Source organism: Phyllobates terribilis, unplaced genomic scaffold (assembly GCF_046119375.1).
Source record: "Phyllobates terribilis strain yellow unplaced genomic scaffold, ASM4611937v1 Scaffold_11__3_contigs__length_659146591, whole genome shotgun sequence".
Lineage (NCBI taxonomy): Eukaryota > Metazoa > Chordata > Amphibia > Anura > Dendrobatidae > Phyllobates > Phyllobates terribilis.
Window position 1 is genome coordinate 38,081,690 of NW_027362771.1, and position 20,811 is coordinate 38,102,500.

The window sequence follows — 20,811 nt, forward strand, 5'->3', positions numbered from 1 at the left end:
TGAAATAGATTTCCAAGTAGATACGGGGGCCGACAATTCAGTAATTACGCGAGGTGATTGGCCATACACTGACACTGATTTTTCGCATCATGTCATTGCCACCCCCTTCAATTCCCCGTCTGTCCTGCTCCCTGTCACCAAGAGAATTCCCCTGCAAATTCAAGGAGCTACTGTACATAGCCAGCTCATGGTATCGCCCCGAGGCCAATGTAATCTTTTGGGAAATGGTGTGTTGTCCCAATTACAAGCACATATTGAATATCATCCCGATGGCACTGTCACCATGACCCCAGGTTTAAAACCAAGTACCCCTTGCAAAATAATGTCACTAGATATTGCCAGCATAGAAGAGACAAACGATTTTCCCCTGATATTGGAGCAGGCTGTACCCTACGACTTTTGGGCCTCAGATAACACAGATGTCAGTAGGTTAAGAGTTCAACCAGTAATGGTGAAATTAAAACCAGGAGCAATCTTGCCTCAACAGAAACAGTATCCCCTTAGCTCGGCTCAGGAGAATGCCATAGCCCAGCAAGTCCAAAAATTACTACACAGGGGAGTCCTAGTCAAAACCCAGTCCCCTTGCAACACTCCCCTGTTCCCAGTAAAGAAAAAGAGCGTGCCAGGACAACCAGCCGCATATAGAATGGTCATGACCTCCGGTTGGTTAACAAAGCCACAGAACTTCTAACACCAGTTGTGCCCAACCCTCATACTCTTCTGTCACAGATACCTTCTAACTCTCTTTGCTTTTCAGTGGTCGATTTGGCAAATGCATTTTTCAGTGTACCATTACATCCTGACTGCCAGTACCTGTTTGCTTTCACGTTCCAGGGCAGTCAGTATACACGGACAGTGTTGCCACAGGGTGCCCAGAATTCACCCACAATGTACACTGCAAGTCTGCAGGAAATACTGGAAGGATGGTCTGAACCACATATCGTTGTTTTGCAATATGTCGATGACCTGCTCATTTGTGCCCCTTCTAGGAAACAATGTCATAGTGCAACTATATCGCTTATGTTGTTTCTCTATCGAGCTGGCTGCAAGGCATCGAAAGATAAGCTTCAGTTTTGTAAATCTTCAGTCACCTTTTTGGGACATTGCATTACACCAGGAGCCCGTCATTTAACAAATGCACGCAAACAAGCAGTACAGGCATTCACCGTCCCTAACAATGTTGCAGCCGTCAGAACTTTTCTTGGACTTGTTTCCTATTGCAGACAGTGGATTCATGCCGTCTCTGTTTTGATGCAGCCCCTTTATGACTGTCTTACCCCTACACCTTTTGTACTAACATCAGAGGCAATAGACTGTTTTTATTCTCTTAAAAACCGTATTTTGGCCGCTCCAGCTTTGGGTACCCCTAATTATGATCTCCCATTTACTCTGTACCTTCATGAACAAGCTGGACATGCAGCAGGAGTTTTAACTCAACCACACGGTGATAATCAGAGACCTGTTGCCTACTTTAGTGGCAGATTAGATGCGGTAGCCAGAGGTGCGCCATCCTGCGTACGTGCTCTGCATGCTGTTGGACTATTACTCCATAAATCCGCAGACATTGTTCTTGACCACCCGCTCACCGTTCTAACACCTCATGATGTCTACACTATATTAAACCAGGTGCAACCCGCTCACCTCTCAGCAGCACGTCATCTCAGGTTACAATGTGCACTGTTAATGCCTCCCAATGTTTCTTTACAGAGGTGTACTACCCTGAATCCAGCAACTTTGTTACCTCTCTCGGATCTAAAGGAGGGGTCAGGTACTGTGCTTTTTAAGGAAGATCCAAGAGAGGATGTTCCTCATGACTGTACAAATGATGGCACAAGAAACGGCAGGTTTACCTACTGTATTTGAACATGAATTAGAAAATGCAGATTTTGAATTTTTTTGTAGATGGATCCCGTCATCAGGACGATTCAGGTACTTTCCACACTGGATATGCAGTTGTCTCCCTCAATGCAGTAATCAAGGCAGAACCAATGCTCCCACACCAATCGGCTCAAGAGGCCGAACTTAGGGCCCTAACCGAGGCCTGTAAACCAGCAGAAGGTAGTATTGTTAACATTTACACGGATTCTAGGTACGCATTCGGTATATCGCATGATTTTGGTCCCATATGGAAGTCAAGAGGTTTCCTGATGGCAGCAGGACACCCCATAAAGAATGCTGATGCGGTCCAGCAGTTAATTGATGCACTACAACTACCCAAAAAAGTAGCTGTCATAAAGGTAAGAGCACATACCAGATGCACCGACCAGGTGAGTAGAGGAAACGCGATGGCAGATGCAGCAGCAAAAACAGCAGCCTGTAAGCCGCAACAAGGGCCAACAATACGTCAGTTAAGTGCCCCTAAAAACCCCTTTGTGTCGTAGGACATCTTATCCCAAATGCAGGCTCAGGCTCTGAAGGAGGAGGTTGATAAGTGGTTGAAGGAAGGTGCATGCCTGAATGAAGCAAATGGGGTATGGGGGAAAGGGACACGACGATGCCTTCCAAGGGCACTGTACCCAGCGGCTGCCCAGATGCTACATGGGCCGACACACCAATCTAAAACGGCTGTGATGAGTGTGATGCAGAAACATTGGGTGACACCAGGATTCTCCACCTGTATTGAACAACTAATAAAAGGGTGCATGATATGTGCTACACATAATCAGGGTAGAGTAGTTAAAACACCACCCAAACACACCCCCCGGCCCCTCTATCCATTCCTGAGACTGCAAATTGATTATATTCAGCTGCCAAAGTCAGGATCATGGGAATATGAGTTGGTCTGTATTGATTTGTTCTCAGGATGGCCAGAGGCTTTCCCGATTGCCAAAGCCACGGCTGCGGCAGCTGCAAAGAAACTGCTTGCGGAGGTGGTCTGCAGGTATGGGGTACCAGAGGTAATTGAGAGTGACAGAGGTACACGCTTCACAGGTGAAATAATGAATGAAGTTATGTCAGCTCTAGGAATTCAACAAGCATTCCACACCCCATATCACCTGCAAAGTAGTGGTAAAGTGGAAAGACTGAATGGGACATTGAAATTAAAAAATTCAGAAAGCCATGGCTGAAACAGGAAAACCATGGCCGGATTGTTTACCGCTTGCTCTGTTTTCAGTAAGATATACGCCCAATAAAAAGACTGGACTCTCTCCATATGAGATATTGTTTGGCAACGTACCCAGCCTAGGGTGTTTCTATCCGCAAGCATTAGAAGTGAACAACCATGTGCTAAGTTCCTACGTGAGGGCTTTACACAAAAAGATTAAGCAAATACATGATAATGTCTTCAGTTCTCTTCCAGATCCAGATCAAGACTCTAGCAGCCATACGCTGCAACCTGGAGACTGGGTGGTTATAAAAAGACACGTGAGGAAAAGCCTAGATCCACAGTTTGACGGACCCTTTCAAGTTATGCTGACCACAAGCACAGCCGTTAAGCTAGAGGGAAAAGAGGCCTGGATCCACGCGTCCCATTGCAAAAAGATACTAGGAGAACCAGCGGACAAAGAATGAAGACATTGTTTATACTTACCTGCACCCTTGCGACCACAGGTGCATGGACTACGTTGGGCACTACAGATGGAGGCGACAATAGATTCATTAAACACCATCTTGCTCTAATCGATGGACTAAAGGAGCAAAACCAGACTATTGCTAATTGTTGGATATGTACACATGCCCCTGTGACATCCACTAGCATACCCTTTCTCGCTGTTCCAGTCTCATGGGAAGAGATAAACTTTTGGGTGAACTGTTCAGATACTTGGGCCAATAATGCCACACAGAGATTGTGGAATACCACTGTTGGGATTCCCGTAGTAGAGTGGACAAAATTTCCCTGGTGGCAAGGGAACCTGACGGGTCAAATAATTCCCAGGTTGTATATAGCCTTTAAAGGAGGGGAGTGGGTACCTCGTAACAAAACAAAAATGACTGATCTAGGGAAAATACCTGAACAAGGATTAAAAATAAGTTTTAATGCCACTTCAGGAAGCAGTGATGCCTTTAAACCTTCCCTGTTGGAAAGATATCTACACACTTCTAATTGGGTGAATAATGTCTATTTTAAAAACGGAACAAATGATACCTGTGCCAACGTACCTGGCAATCTACAGTGTAACGAAAGCTCAAGTTATCAGAAAGGTGCACCTACGTGTGGCAATCCTGATGCTGGCTATTGTTCCCCTATAGGTCAAGTGCCTGGGTGGTGTATGATGTCAAATGTTTCTAAGTTTGTTGATTTAGTTCACCGTTTAATACTGCAACATTCAGCATTATGGAATCTCCCCTCATCCATGTATTGGGTATGTGGAGACAAGGCTTTCAAGTGGCTCCCAGTAGGAGTAACAGGAACTTGTACTTTAGCCAGATTGACACCCGCAACTTATTTTATTACTCCAGACCAGCTAGATCCTTTGTCTATCCCAAAACATACACTGCATAAGAGATCAGCAGACAATAAAGAAAGACCAAGTGGGAGACCACATATAGTTCAAATGGGAGGGGTAAACAATTTTTTCAGTGCATTGTTTATATACCCTATGTTGACACAAATGTGGGATAAATTAGTAGAAGCTATGGACTATCTTGATGACCAGATTTGGGATATTTTAGAAGTAGTTAACGGATCTCTTGCAGTACAGAATCAATTGATTATTGTCACGAACCAACATACCCTTGTACTAGATTATTTAACAGCGGCACAAGGAGGAATGTGCCAGATAATAGGGCCCGCATGCTGCCATTATATAGACAATTCTAGTGTATTGACGCTGAAACATAAGTTAGAAGGCGTGGTAAAATTAAGGAGACTTTATGATGAGGCCAACCTCAAGAATCAGGATTCCTGGTGGGCAAACACCTTTTCCTTTCTAAATCCCGTTAATTGGTTTAAAGGTATCAGTGGGTGGTTGGCTGGTATAGTGCAAGCTATTTTTCAGGTTTTGCTAATGTGTCTTGCGGTTTATTTGCTTTTTAATTTTTTTCTAATGAGTATTCAGCGTTGTACTAAAAGAAAATATAGAAATTCATATTGATAAATGAAGGAACAAAAGGACGGAATGTTATAGCAGAATATGAGGTCCCTCAAGTTTAAAGGCCCCATCTATGCTATATAAGTCTGACAGTTACTTTAGGTCAAAACAACAGCTAAATGTTCCTTCCTTGTATCAATAGAGACTAACGTGTCATTGCTAGTCATCAGAATGTATCTGATTAAATGTGTCTGAATAAATGTATCTGATTAAATGTTTCAACACTAGCATAAGCATCACGAGAACAGAAACCAGTCTTTGTGTGCTAAATTGTATAATCGGACCATATATGGTAAATCCGTTTCCTGCCTTCAGGGTGTATATAAACCCTATGCTTTGTAATAAAGTTAGAGCTTGTTTGACACATACATGTCCTGTGTCTCATTCTCTCCGATATCTTAATCCAAGGATAGAAGACCCAGAAAGCAGTGACGTCACTATTTATCTATCTATCATCTATCTATCTGTCTCATATCTATTTATCTATCCATCTATCTATCTATCATCTATCTATCTATTCAAAAAACGCAAGAAATCTTGCACATTTCAAATTGGTCACTAAGCCTAATACTTGTTCTATTCTGTACAGATGGCTTTACAGCAGTATCATTATCATCGCAGCCAGGATTACAATGGAAGGTATACACAGTAGATAACTCCTCAACTTACTGTCTCCTTCCCCGTTCCTGTAGAATGTAAGCCCACAAGTTCAGGGTCCTCTTCCCTCCGTACCGTTCTATCATTGTTAGTTTGTTTACTGTAAGTGATATCTGTATTTGGTATGTAACCCCTCCTTATGTACAGCACCATGGAATCAATGGCGCTATATAAATAAATAATAATAATAACACAAGATCCACCAAACACAATTATTATTCTTAATAATGATCTTTGCCCAGATTAGAGCACATTTACATACAACATTGTTCATTATTCATTATAGAATTTGCCCTTTTTTTCGTCTAGTTTTTGATGCAGATGCCCCCAAGAGGGACTTTATGTACGTCAGATATTTTGAAACATTTTTGGCTACATTTTTTGAAACGTGTGATTTTTTGTTTTACAGGATTGAAAAAAAGGTTAGAGACAAACATAAAGGCATTTTTTTTACTTTGCACAAAACTCAAGACCTGCATGTGCCATTTTGAAGAACTGGATGAATAAAGAAACACCACAAGACAAAAAGAAAAATGACTTAAACTCAAATGATGAATTGTGACTATAGGGTCTGAGTCAGGACGCTTCTGATTTTATACTGAGATATAGGTGTTTCTGAATGCAAAATTATGTGTATGAAATCTTTCAGTAATATTTTCAGCCTATAAATAATGTGTCATCCGAAAATTACCTATTGCTGAAATCAGGTTATATGCTAAATGTATTTTTTTAAAATATTGATCTTTTTTTTTTATTTTTCATATTGCTATCTACAGTGGGGAAAATAAGTTTTTGATACTATCGATTTTGCAAGTTTTCCTACCTACAAAGAATGGAGAGGTCTGTAATTTTTATCATAGGTACACTTCAACTGGGAGGGATAGAATCTAAAAAAAAACAGAAAATCACATTGTATGATTTTTAAATAATTAAATTGCATTTTATTGCATGAAATAAGTATTTGATCACCTACCAAACAGCAAGAAATCTGGCTCTCACAGACCTGTTAGTTTTTCTTTAAGAAGCCCTCATACTCTGTACTCTTTAGCTGTATTAATTGCCCTTGTTTGAATTTGTTACCTGTATAAAAGACACCTGTCCACGCAATCAATCACACTCCAACCTCTCCACCATGGCCAAGACCAAAGAGCTATCTAAGCACACCAGGGACAAAATAGTAGACCTGCACAAGACTGGGATGGGCTACAGGACAATACGCAAGCAGCTTGGTCAAAAGGCAACAACTGTTGGCACAATTATTAGAAAATGGAAGAAACAAGATGATTGTCAATCTTCTTCGGTCTGGGGCTCCATGCAGGATCTCGAGTCATGAGGTAAGGATGATTCTGACAAAAAGGTCTGGAATCAGCCCAGAACTACACAGGAGTACCTGGTCGATGACCTAAAGAGACCTGGTACCACAGTCTCAAACATTACTGTTAGTAACACACTATGCCGTCATGGATTAAAATCCTGCAGGGCATGCAAGGCCCCCCTGCTCATGTCAGACATGTCCAGGCCCATTTGAAGTTCGCCAATAACCCATCTGCATGATCCAGAGGAGGCATGGGAGAAGGTCATGTGGTCAGATGTGACCAAAATGACCAAAATAGAACTTCTTGGTATCAACTCTACTCGCCGTGTTTGGAGGAAGACGAAGGATGACTACAACCCCAAGAACACCGTCCCAACCATGAAGCATGGTGGGGGAAATATCATACTTTGGGGTGCTTTTCTGCATAGTGGAAAGGACGACAGCACTGTATTAATGGAAGGACGGATGGGGTAATGTATTGCGAGATTTTGGCCAACAACCTCCTTCCCTCAGTAAGAGCACTGAGGATGGGGCGTGGCTGGATCTTCCAGCATGGCAGTGACCTGAAACACACAGCCAGGGCAACTAAGGAATGGCTCCATAAAAAGCATTTCAAGATCCGGTAGTGGCCTAGCCAGTCTCCAGACCTGAACCCAATAGAAAATCTTTGGAGGGAGCCGAAACTGAATGTTGCCCAGCGACAGTCCCGTAACCTGAAAGATCTGGAGAAGATCTGTATTGGGAGTGGCCAAAATCCCTGCTGCAGTGTGTGCAAACTTGGTCATGAACTACAGAAAACGTCTGACCTCTGAAATTGCAAACAAAGGTTTAATATCAAATATTACGTTCTGTGTTTTTATTGTATCAAATATTTATTTCATGCAATAAAATGCAAATGTGATTTTCTGGTTTTTATTTATAGATTCTGTCTCTCACTGTTGACGTGTACCTATAATAAAAATTACATACCTCTCAATTCTTTGCAGGTGGGAAAGCTTGCAAATTCGGCAGTGTATCAAATACTTATTTTCCCTCTGTATATTGAAAAACAAAACACTTTTCACACTGGCCACCAGACCATTAGACGTCTAGACTCCAGCTTCCTCTTCGTCAGATGAACATTAGCAGCAATAGACTGACATAGACCATATTTGATTGCATAGAAGTGTTGTAGATATGTAGAAAGGCTCTTTAGAGTGTTGGACAACCCTTTAAACTGAAAATATTAATGTGCGGCCCCATACACTTAATTCTGCATCCTATGTAGCCTGCCAGGAAAACATTCTTTAAAATCAGTGGCATTCAGAGATACAGTAGAGCCCCATATACATACTGAAATACACCTTGAAAATTTACACAGCTACAGAATGATAACTACTGTATATGCTTTAACTCTCGAAATCCTTCTTTTAAGAGATGTATATACAGCTTTTTGTGGGGAAAAGCTTTATAGTTGAATTGATATTAGGCTGTGAATATGAGGCTTCTACATCGTGCCATAATATGGCCACCTAAAAAGTCAAAGGGCTATGTTCACACAAGTTTGTTACTTTTTTTCTGGTAAATGTAAATAGCTCATGACAAATCATCTAATGGATCCTATTAATTTCAATGAATTACCACACAGTAGCACCCATGTAGTCTTCTATTGAATATTTCCTGATTGTTTTTTAAATGTCCAACCATCCCAGAAAAACAATCTTGTTGGTAAGATAGTGGTGCATTGGCAAGTCACTGAGAGGGATGGGAACGAGGTATTATTTCCTGGAATAATGGTTCTTTATGCTGGAGATAGGAAACAGCTGGATCTGTATTGCCATCTCCAATATGTCACAGCCCCACATTTTTGTAAACGTAGTATGTGAAACCTATTAGTCTGTTATCATTTTAGATAGTGACTATACTTTATAGTAACTTTACACAATGAGCTGCAAATGTGAGTATGAGGAATAACATTATTTCCAGCTATCAAATAATGTGTATTCTGCGTATTTTCCCCTCTGCATGCTCTACCTCTTAATTTGCAATTGAATCTGAGCTGGAGGGAGAAAATTAGCTGCTGTTATGTCCCCATACACAGAGAGATTAAGTACTGTTCTTCATTTCTTAGTTTACACACAGTGAAAAGCAGAAACAGCGAGAAGGACAATATACAGCAGCACTGGACAGTGTAGATGTGAATCCAGCTCTGAATTAAGGCAAAACAGTTTTCTCTCCCTGCTTCTTATTCCTCCTTCTACCTCCTATGTCAATACAATATGTGTTGTAACCTGACACCTCACAGTGCTGGGAATCCGTTTTTTCTTAAGAAAGAAGAATGGAGCTATTATTTCAGAGTGAATGATAAGTTCAGTAGGCTGAGGGTCATGGGGAAGAAGCAGCTCATAAGTGGAGAAAGAAGCAGATTTCTATAACAACATATATTAACCCCTTTATGACATGGAACGTAATAGTACGCCCCACATCATAACCCCCTGTTCAGCGCAGGCTCCGGCGCTGAGCCCGCACTTTTGCGGGCACATGACAGCTGATCTATACAGCTGACATGTGTCCGCAACAGCCGCGGGTGGAATCACGGCTGTTAACTAGTTAAATGCCGCTGTCAGTCTCTGCGCAAATTGGATGCACGTCACCGATGCGGGTCATGGGTTGGCATGACAACCCGGTGTCTGCAGGAGATCCCTGGCCAGATTGCTATAAGCGCGGCCCAGTGGTCGGCGCTCATAGCATTTGAGCAAATCTGCTACACACAGGCAATCTGCTCGTTGTCTGTGTGTAGCACAGGCAATCAGACAAGTGTTGCTTCTAGTCTCCCATGGAGACACAAGCAAAAAGTGTAAAAAAAAAAAGTTTAAATCACCCCCCTTTCGCCCCATTCAAAATAAAACAATAAAAAAAACCCCACATACACATATTTGGTATCGCCGCGTTCAGAATCACCCGATCAATCAAAATAAAAAAAGAATTAATCCGATCGGTAAATGGCTTAACGAGAAGCCATTTTGGTCGCCACAACATTGCAATAAAATGCAATAACGGGCAATCAGAAAAATCGGATCTACCCGGAAATTGTATCAATGAAAACATCAGCTCGGCGCGCAAAAAATAAGCCCTCACCCGGCCCCAGATCACGAAAAACGGAGACGCTGCGGGTCTCGGAAAATGGCACCTTTTTTTAAGCAAACTTTGGATCTTTTTTTCACTACTTAAATAAAAAATAACCTATACATGTTTGGTGTCTACGAACTCGTAATGACCTGAAGAATAATAAGGGCAGATCAGTTTTACTATTCAGTGATCGTTGTAAAAAAAAAAAAAAACAACTGTGGAATTGCACTTTTTTGCCATTTCACCACACTTGAATTTTTTTCCCGTTTTTCAGTACATGATATGGTAAAACCAGTGATGTTATTCAAAATTACAACTTGTCCCGCAAAAAATAAGGCCTCACATAGCCATATTGACCGAAAAATAAAAAAGTTATGGCTCTGGGAACAAGGGGAGCAAAAAAAGAAAAATCAAACACGGAAAACGGACCGGTCATGAAGGGGTTAAAAGTTTCTTAGATTTGATTGTACTATTGATTTATAAAAAAGTTTGTTGAAAGCGCAGGTCACTTTTAAGTTATATAAATTCTGTACAATAGTCCATTTTTTCATTTTTAAAGGAGTGTTTATTCTCATGTCAGGATTTCATATCTAAATAGATTAGACAGCAGCAATTTCTTGGCTTCATTTACTAATATTTGAACTTATTTATAAATAATGCAAAATGGATGGATTTTGCTTTATGAAATTCCATAATCTACACCTCTTGAGCATCATTGCTGATGCTAAGCTGGTTACCCTGGTAATTAACTTATTACTGTCATAGCAATAAACTTAGGCTCATCTGATGGCCAATTCAATAACGGACAAGATTCATTTGTTTACCTATTTTTAGCCTAAAAAAATCACTGCAAAGTGTCATTCACTCTTCTAACTTGCTGCCTGATGTCAAGTGTAATTTGTCTCTAACAGCAGAGACCCTAAAACAGATTAGTGAAAGTGGGGGTATCTCAGGTTTATGGTGTAATGTCATTTCCAGCAGCTGCTGTATTAAACCTATTTTTGGCAGAAATGTTCTCTGTGTTCCGCACACATGTTATTAGTGGAGGCAAATATTTGTAAGAAATAACTATGCCATCAAACATCTTCCATGTGATAATGGTTAGAGCAATGTGACATCAGACTAATTTCACCCAAAACCGCTACCTATGCTGAGCGCCGCTGCCAGCTAAGTGAATCTATGTGAGACCCCACAGAGATAATATAGCCTTCCCTTCTTTTCAGACACATATGTAAATGTATCAGCCTTGTGCAATGTCTGTGTTGTTGCTGTTATGCAGTGTGTCTTTTTAATGAGAGATACTTAGCTACCGTTTCCCATTATCCAAGAGTACCCAAAAATGAAAGGGAATGCTCTCAGACCCATGGAAAAGCTAGAAGCCCTCCGATACATATCTAGAAGAGGGGAGTTAGGGATAACTGTGGGAAAATTCTAGTTGGCACTCACCAAGAATTTCCATGTTTATTTCATAGTTACATAGTTACATAGTTTATAAGGCCGAAAAAAGACAAGCGTCCATCCAGTTCAGCCTATTTCTTGTACACTGCAGCTATTCCGCAGCGTTGATCCAGGGGAAGGCAAAAAAAAACCATGCGGTATAGGCCAATTTACATCACTGAGGAAAAATTCACTTCCCGACACCAATCTGGCAGTCAGATTAAATCCCTGGATTAATTAACTATCACTAAGTATAAGATGTAATTTTATTGTTCTCAAGAAAGGCGTCCAGGCCTCTCTTGAACTCATTAAGTGAGTTGGACATCACCACTTCCTCTCCCAGAGAGTTCCAGAGTCTCACGGCTCTGACCGTAAAGAATCCCCTTCTATGTTGGTGCAGGAACCTTCTTTCCTCCAGACATATAGTGTGCCCCCTCGTCTTTGTCACCATCCTTGGTATAAACAGGTCATGGGAGAGATCTCTGTACTGCCCCCTGATGTATTTATACATGTTTATGAGGTCTCCCCTAAGCCTTCTCTTTTCCAACGTAAATAGGCCTAATTTTGACAACCTCTCTGGGTATTCTAGTCCCTCCATTCCCTTTATTACCTTAGTCGCCCTCCTTTGTACCCTCTCTAGCTCCAATATGTCTTTCCTGAGCACCGGAGCCCAGAACTGTGCACAATATTCTAAGTGCGGCCTTACCAGCGCTTTATACAGAGGAAGAACAATGTTCTCATCATATGCCCCTATTCCTCTTCTGATGCATGCCATGACTCTATTTGCCTTCACAGCTGCTGCCTGACACTGGGCACTCCAATTTAATTTGAAATTAACCAAGATGCCCAGGTCCTTCTCCATGTCAGATTTCCCCAACGGTTTCCCATTTAATATGTATGGGTGACTGCTGTTTTTCTTTCCCATGTGCATGACCTTACATTTATCGGCATTGAACCCCATTTGCCATTTTTTGGCCCAACTCCCCAATTTATCTAAATCTTCCTGTAGCTGTGCCCTATCCTCATCTGTATTAACTACTTTACAAAGTTTAGTATCATCGGCAAATATTGCTATTTTACTATGCAAAACTTCCACTAGATCATTAATAAATATATTAAATAATATAGGGCCCAAGACAGACCCTTGAGGCACCCCGCTAGTAACCCTGACACACCCTGAGCTTACTCCATTGATAACCACCCTCTGCTTTCTATCACTCAGCCAGCTATTTACCCACTTGCACACATTATCCCCCAGACCAAACATTCTCATTTTATATACCAACCTTTTGTGTGGCACGGTATCAAACGCTTTGGAGAAGTCAAGGTATACAACATCCACTGACTCTCCCCGGTCCAGCTGTGAGCTCACCTCCTCGTAGAAGGCGATCAGGTTTGTTTGGCAGGAGCGATCCCTCATGAATCCATGTTGATATGGAGTTAGACAGTTATTATCATTAAGATATTCTACAATAGCATCTCTAAGAAATCCTTCAAACAATTTACCCACAACAGACGTTAAGCTTACTGGACTATAGTTCCCAGGGTCACTTTTAGACCCCTTTTTGAATATTGGTACCACATTTAAGATAAGATAAGATAAGATAAGATAAGATAAGATATACTTTATTTATCCCGTAGGAAATTGTGGTATCACAGCAGCAGAACACAGATCTCGAACATGACACATATGATAACATAACATTTGGAATACTTTAGACATTGCTTTTCAGACAATTGTTAAACACCCCCATAGCTGTTGGAACAAACGATCTCCTGTATTTTTCCTTTTTACACCTTAGTTGTATTAGGCGATTGCTGAATGTGCTCTTCTGTTTCGCAAACAGTTCATAAAGCGGGTGTGTGTTGTTGCCCATTATAGCTCTGCACTTCTTCTTAATCCTTTCCTCTACCACCTCTTCAAAAGTCCCAAGCTGTAGGCCCACCGTCGCGCTAGCCTTCTTTATAAGTTTGTTGAGCTTGTTGGCGTCAGCAACACGCACACTGTTACCCCAGCAAATTATTGCCGCAAAGGTGGCACTAGCCACAATGGATTGGTAGAACACCTCAAGCATTTTGCCACACACATTAAAAGACCTTAACTTCCTTAGGAAGTACAATCTACTCATCCCCTTCTTGTAGACCTTCTCCACGTGGCACTTCCAGTCTAGCTTGCTATCCAGGTAAACCCCCAAATATTTGAAACTGTCCACCATCTCCACATCCTGACCGTCAATGGTAACAGGTAGGCATACCTTCTTGCACCTTCCATAGCTCATCACCAACTCCCTGGTTTTCTTAACATTTAGTTCTAGATGGTTAGCCTGGCACCATACTACAAAGTCCGCAACCACCCTTCTATATTCCTCTTCATCCTGGTCCTTCCCAATACCGCCAACTATCACAGAGTCATCCGAGTACTTCTGGAGGTAACAACGGTCTGATTTATACTGAAAGTCAGCTGTGTACAATGTAAAGAGGAATGGCGACAGCACTGTTCCCTGCAGGGCTCCGACACTGCTCAGTACACTATCTGATGTAGCCGTCCCCCACCTAACAAACTGTGGCCTATCCGACAGGTAGTCAATTATCCAATTCACAAGTCCCTCATCCACCGCCATTTTAATCAACTTTCCACGCAGTAAGAGTGGCTGTAATGTGTTGAACGCACTAGAGAAATCAAAGAACAAAGCACGCACTGTGGTTCCATCATTGTCCAAAAAGGAATGTACTGTTTGTAGCAGAGACGCTACAGCATCGTCCACCCCCAGTCCCTGCCGGTACGCAAACTGAAGAGCATCAGTATGCGCCATCACCCTCGGACACAAGTGAGCAAGTACTATTCTCTCCAAGGACTTCATCGCATGCGATGTTAAGGCCACCGGTCTATAGTCCCCCGGGGAAGTCGGGAAGGTAGTCTTGGGAACCGGCACCAGGCAGGAAGTCTTCCATAGCACTGGTACTCTCTTTGATTGTAAGCTCTGGTTAAAGAGATGCTGGAAGACAGTACACAACTCATTTGCACACACTCTGAGGACACGTGGACTGAGACCGTCAGGCCCTGCTGCTTTGCCAATGGCCAGCTTACTAAACTGGTCCCTCACGTCATTTTTGGAGACCGAGAAATGATCTATTTCACCCCCTGTTAATTTAGCTAGTTGTTCCCCGGCCTCCTCCCCCTTCCCTGCTGCTACCGCACCTTTATTGCTGAATCTATTGAAGAACTCATTCATTTCATTAGCCATTCTAAGTCCACCACCCACCTGCTCCGACCTTGCCTTAAACCCAGTCACTAGCTTCATTCCAGCCCACACCTCTCTGGAGCTTTTTCGTGCAAATTGATTTTCTAATTTAACTCTGAATGCCTCACGGGCAATCTTAATTTTCCCCTTTAGGTCTCGCTGTATAATTTTCAATGCCTCCTTGTCCTTCCTTTTAAAAGCCAGTTTTTTCATGTTTAGTAAATGTTTCAACTCTTTTGTAATCCATGGCTTATTGTTTGCATAACACCGAATCTCTTGAACAGGTACTACAATGTCCATACAGAAGTTGATGTAATCAGTAACTCTGCCAGTAATCTCATTAACATCACAATTCTCTTTCATGGTACACAACACCTCCCAGTCTGTACAATCAAAGCAGTCTTGTAACGCCTCCTCTGCTGCTGGACACCACTTCCTTATCTTTTTAATTGTCACTGGTTGTTTGCTTGGCGCCAGTCCCTGTCCATAAAGAGTGCTTGAATATAAGATACAGCGGTCTGTCTATCACATTACTTAATTCTTTTAGTACCCGGGGGTGTATGCCATCTGGGCCTGGTGACTTGTCTATTTTGATATTATTTAGGCGTTTCTGAACTTCTTCCTGGGTTAGGTGGGTGATATTTAGCGGAGGGTTTACTTTATCACTCTGCATTTCCTCCGATAAATTGTTTTCTTTTGTGAAAACAGTGGAGAAGAAGCTATTGAGTAGGTTTGCTTTACCCTCATCGCCCTCTATGATTTTACCCAGGTTATTTTTCAATGGGCCAACTCCATCAGTTTTAATCCTTTTACTGTTTATATAGTTAAAGAACAGTTTGGGATTCGTTTTACTTTCCTTGGCAATTAGTCTCTCTGTCTCCTCTTTTGCTATTCTTATTTGTTTCTTACAAATTTTGTTTTTTTTCCCTATAAGATATTAGCGCTTCCTCGCTGCCTTCTTGTTTAAGTTTACCGAAAGCCCTTTTTTTGTTTTTCATTGCCCTCTTGACTTCCTTATTTAGCCACATTGGCTTCCTCCAATTCCTAGCCCTTTTATTCCCATAAGGTATGTACCTTCTACAGTGACTATGTAGGACTGTTTTGAAAATTTCCCATTTTCTATCCATGCTCCAATTACTAAAGATACTATCCCAGTCTATAAAGTGAAGGGCATCTCTTAGCTGATCAAACTTTGCCCTCTTGAAGTTCAGTGTTTTTGTAACTCCCTTGCTGGGCACCCTACTGAAGCACATGTGGAATTGTATAATGTTGTGGTCACTATTTCCCAGGTGCCCCCCGACCTGCACCTCAGTTATTCGGTCTGGCCTGTTAGTTAATATTAAGTCTAAAAGGGCCGTCCCTCTAGTTGGTTCCTGCACAAGTTGTGACAAATAATTGTCTTTGATAATTGACAGAAACCTGTTTCCTTTCTGAGATCTACAGCTTTCGGTTTCCCAGTCTATATCGGGGTAGTTGAAGTCCCCCATAATAATCACCTCGTTATTTTTTACTACTTCGTCTATTTGTCTCATTAATAGACTTTCTGTGGCTTCTGCTATATTTGGTGGTTTATAACAGACTCCTATGATAATTTTATTATTGTTTTTTGCCCCATGTATCTCCACCCATAAGGACTCGACCTCCTCATTTCCCTCCCATACATCCTCCCGTATTGTAGGCTTTAGACACGTCTTTACATATAGACAGACTCCACCCCCTTTCCGATTTCTTCGATCCCTTCTAAACAGACTGTAACCCTGTAAGTTAACTGCCCAGTCATAGCTTTCATCTAACCATGTCTCGGTTATTCCCACAATGTCATAGTTACCTGTAGATATTTCTGCTTCCAGTTCATCCATCTTGTTTGTCAGGCTTCTGGCATTTGCTAGCACACAGTTTACACGATTTTGTTTTGTTCCAATCTTCTCCCTGTGGATTATATTAGAAATTTTCTTACCTCCCTTCCAAGTATCTTGTCTTGGACCTTCTTTGTCGCACTTCATATCTTTCATTAGTATGTTCTCTGGTTGCATGTTCGTGTCCGGCGTTTTTCTTCCCATCCCCTCTTCTTCTAGTTTAACGCCCTCCTGATGAGTGTTGCGAGTCTCCTGGCGAATGTGTGTTTCCCGGGTTTGTTGAGGTGTAGTCCGTCTCTGGCAAGGAGTCCGTCATAGAGGTAATTCACACCGTGGTCCAGGAATCCAAATCCTTGTTGTCTGCACCATCGTCTCAGCCAGTTGTTCACATCAAGGATCCTGTTCCATCTCCTGACGCCATGCCCGTCTACTGGAAGGATAGAAGAAAAAACTACCTGCGCATCCAGTTCTTTTACTTTCTTCCCCAATGCTTCAAAGTCCTTGCAGATTGTCGGTAGGTCCTTCTTTGCCGTGTCATTGGTGCCAACATGTATCAGAAGAAATGGGTGGACATCCTTGGAACTGATGAGCTTCGGTATCCTATCGGTAACATCCTTGATCTTCGCCCCTGGGAGGCAGCATACTTCTCTTGCGGTTATGTCCGGTCTGCAGATAGCTGCTTCTGTTCCTCTCAGTAGTGAGTCTCCCACCACCACCACTCTTCTTCCCTTCTTGGCTGTCCTTTTTCTTGTCGCTTCTTTGTGTTTCTGGGTGCTCTTTTCTTTTTTGCTTGCTGGTAGTGCCTCATCCTTAGGTGTGCCATCTTCGTCCTCCACAAGTCCTTAGAATCTGTTTCTTAGTTGTGTGGTTGGTGGTGTCTCCATGGTCTTCTTGCTTCTTTTGGTCACTTGCCTCCACTTGTCTGCCTCTGGAGGTTCTCTGACGCTTCCTTCACTTTCCGTGACCAGTAGTGACACTTCTGTTCTGTCCAGGAAGTCTTCATTTTCCTTGATGAGTTTTAATGTCGCAATTCTTTCTTCCAGTCCCCGCACCTTTTCTTCTAAAAGAGCCAGTAGTCTACACTTCTGGCAGGTGAAGTTGGTTTCAGCTTCTGGTTGATCTGTGAACATGTAGCACATGTTGCAGCTCACCATGTAGGTTGTCACATCTGCCATGCTGCTCCTTGTCCCTGCTGACTTGATGTCTGTCTTCTTTCTTGTGATACCCTAGGATAAACAAATTAAACAATTTGCTTTCCAAGCAGCTGGTCCCGGCTGTACCCAACGATCTTCTAGCTGAAGGAGACTCTTCGCTTTTCCCAGAAGGCACCTGGAGTATGCAAATTGTCCTCTTCACGCTTCAATCCCTGGTTGAAGAAAGCCAGATCTGCTTTCTTCACAATTCCCTCTCTTAAAATTAGTAGGAGGTGTAACAGAGCATGACATTATACTTCACATGTTCTGTAAAATAAGATAAGTAAAATAAGATTTTATTCTAAATTTGCTTCATAGCCCACCATCTCGCTCCCTTTCTATGAATCTGTTGCATATGTGCCAATTTTCAGTGGAATTTTTATAATGGTGTGCACTTTGGCATAGCTAGTCTGATGGACCCCGGGGTAAAATTTGTACCTGGGGCCTTACCTGCATGTTGGTCAGATGTATGGGCCTTTGTAGCATTCTAGATCCTATAATGATATGCGTGTTCATACAATAATATAATAGTGTTGCCCGTCCTGGCTTCTTCCTGTATTAATTTCACCCATCCTGGCCCCCTTCCTGTAATAATATCCCTCATTATATGCCTCCTTCCAGTAATAATGTCCCCCATCCTGGGTCCCTTCCAGTAATAATGCCCCTCAACCTGGGCTCCATACTATAACAATGTCTCCATCTGGGCCCTTTCCTGAAAAAATCCCCCCCATCCTGGATCCTTTAGTTAATAATGTCCCCCATCCTGGACCTCAACACACATTTTGCGTAGCTTCCTTGGGGGGGTGCTAAAAATGAGCACACTTAAGAAAAGTGTGCTGCGGTCCTTGGGGTGCACATTTGGACATATCCATTATGGGTAATTATGAATTGCATTTACTTTCACTATACAGCCTGCTCAGGAACTCTATCCTTACATTACACCTATTATGGTTTTACCTCTCTCATTGTTGTCATGCAGTAGTCTTTCTTTTTGGCATCATAGACAAGTTCTTTACAAGTATTGGTACATCACCAGTTACATAATATTCCCTCATCTAACACATATATTTATGCATCATTGTCTGTGTTCCCAAATTGACAGGTCGCTACCCCTATATATGCATCCAGATTGTTCTCTTCCTTTTTCTGGGACATCACTGTGAACCTCCTATTAATTTTGTTGATACTTTTTTTGTTATATTTGCATTAAAATATTTTCTTGTCTTTTTACATATTTTATATTTTAAAATGTAATACCATTAAAAATTAATTATATTTTAGATATCCATGGAGTTTTTTTACTTTGTTCCTGTTTTTATATGTCATAGCCTGTCAACAAAGAACAGCTCAGCAATGGAGCGGTAGCACTGGATCCGGGAAAGGTGAGTATATCTGAGATTTATTTTCAACAGCTGCAATACTATGGATTTAAAAAAAAATACCCTGTATAAATAAAGCTGTTTTCTTCCTTTTGTTATTGTGAGGCAATACTACCCGAGTTCAGGCATGATTCCATTAATTTTAATATGCTTGACATTTTTTTGATAAAGGAGAATCTTCTAAATCCAAGGCTCTACATTGGCGTCAGTCCTTCAACTCCCCCTGTACATGAAATCTTTAATAAGCCTCTTTTATCCTCCTCTTCATAGTTCTGACCCAAAATAGTACATTTATAATGCTATTAAAAGTGGAACTTTTCCTTTAACTCGATAACTGCCACAATTATATTTCAAAGGAATAAGTTACCATACATCTATGTATCTATTCTTTATCTACGTATCTCATACCTTTCTATGTTGCATCTTTCATCCATCTTTTACTAATAGTCCCAGAATAATGCTATCTGGCTACATTATTAATAAACCTTTTTAATTCACACTTTTAGATTTATTTTGCTCTCTGTTGTCAGGTAGCTTCTAAGTAAAGTTAAGTAAAAGTGTGTTGCCTAAGTGTAGGAATTTGGTAATCCATTAACATCTCGTATAGTGTTTCTGTATATTATAAGTGAAAGTCTACTTATGGGCATAACAGTGTCAGATTAATATATCTGCACTATATCACTAGGTCAATTTATAACTTAATATGGCATGCAAAGAAAATTTCAACAAATTTTTTAAAAACATAGCAACAAAGGAAGGAAAAAATGGCAGACACAGAATAGACATTTTTAATTTCTTAAAAAGTCACAGCAGAAGCAGAAAAAAGGATGGTAATATGTCTACAATAAAAAAACTAGCAAACAAACAAAGTCTTAACAGCATCCTGCACCGCTGGGTCCTTGGACTCCCAGGTGAATGCAGGAAGGGAAATGCATAGTTTTCTTGGCAAGATCATCATACAAAACTATTTAATAGGAGAAGAAATGTCATTAAATCCTTTCTAGAGATTTATAGAAGGTGCATCTTCTGCCAGCAAATTGTTCACTTTCTTTATTTATTCTTGTCTGGGCTGATTTCATAAGGACGATGGTGACATGATGGCTTTGTAGGTTTTATATGATTTATAAATCAGATATTTGTCAAAGCTAAAATCATAATTACCAGTGGCAGAAGATATCTGGACAGAATCTGTAAATTCAGCATATGCATCAACATAGCTCCCAAATGTCTCGGATTCAGCGGGACTGTCCCAATTTAAGTGGTCAGTCCCGCTACTTCAGGGATTTTTCCCGTCTTCCAATACTCACTTTTCTATGCATTGTCTTTTCTACAGCATTGCTCCTCCTCTTCTGTACACACTTACAATTAATTAAATAAACAATCCTCTTCTTTTCTGATCTGGTATATCCAATAATCAAACCCACAACCTCTGTCTTTGCAGGCAGCAGCTAAAGATATGAGCCACAGCCTGCACTAACACATATGGAGGATTTTGCATACTTGAATCTGCAATGCAGGCAGAATATACTGGTGCATAGAGATACATCTGTATACTGTATAATCTAGAGGTGAAGAAAAAGTATGATTTTTG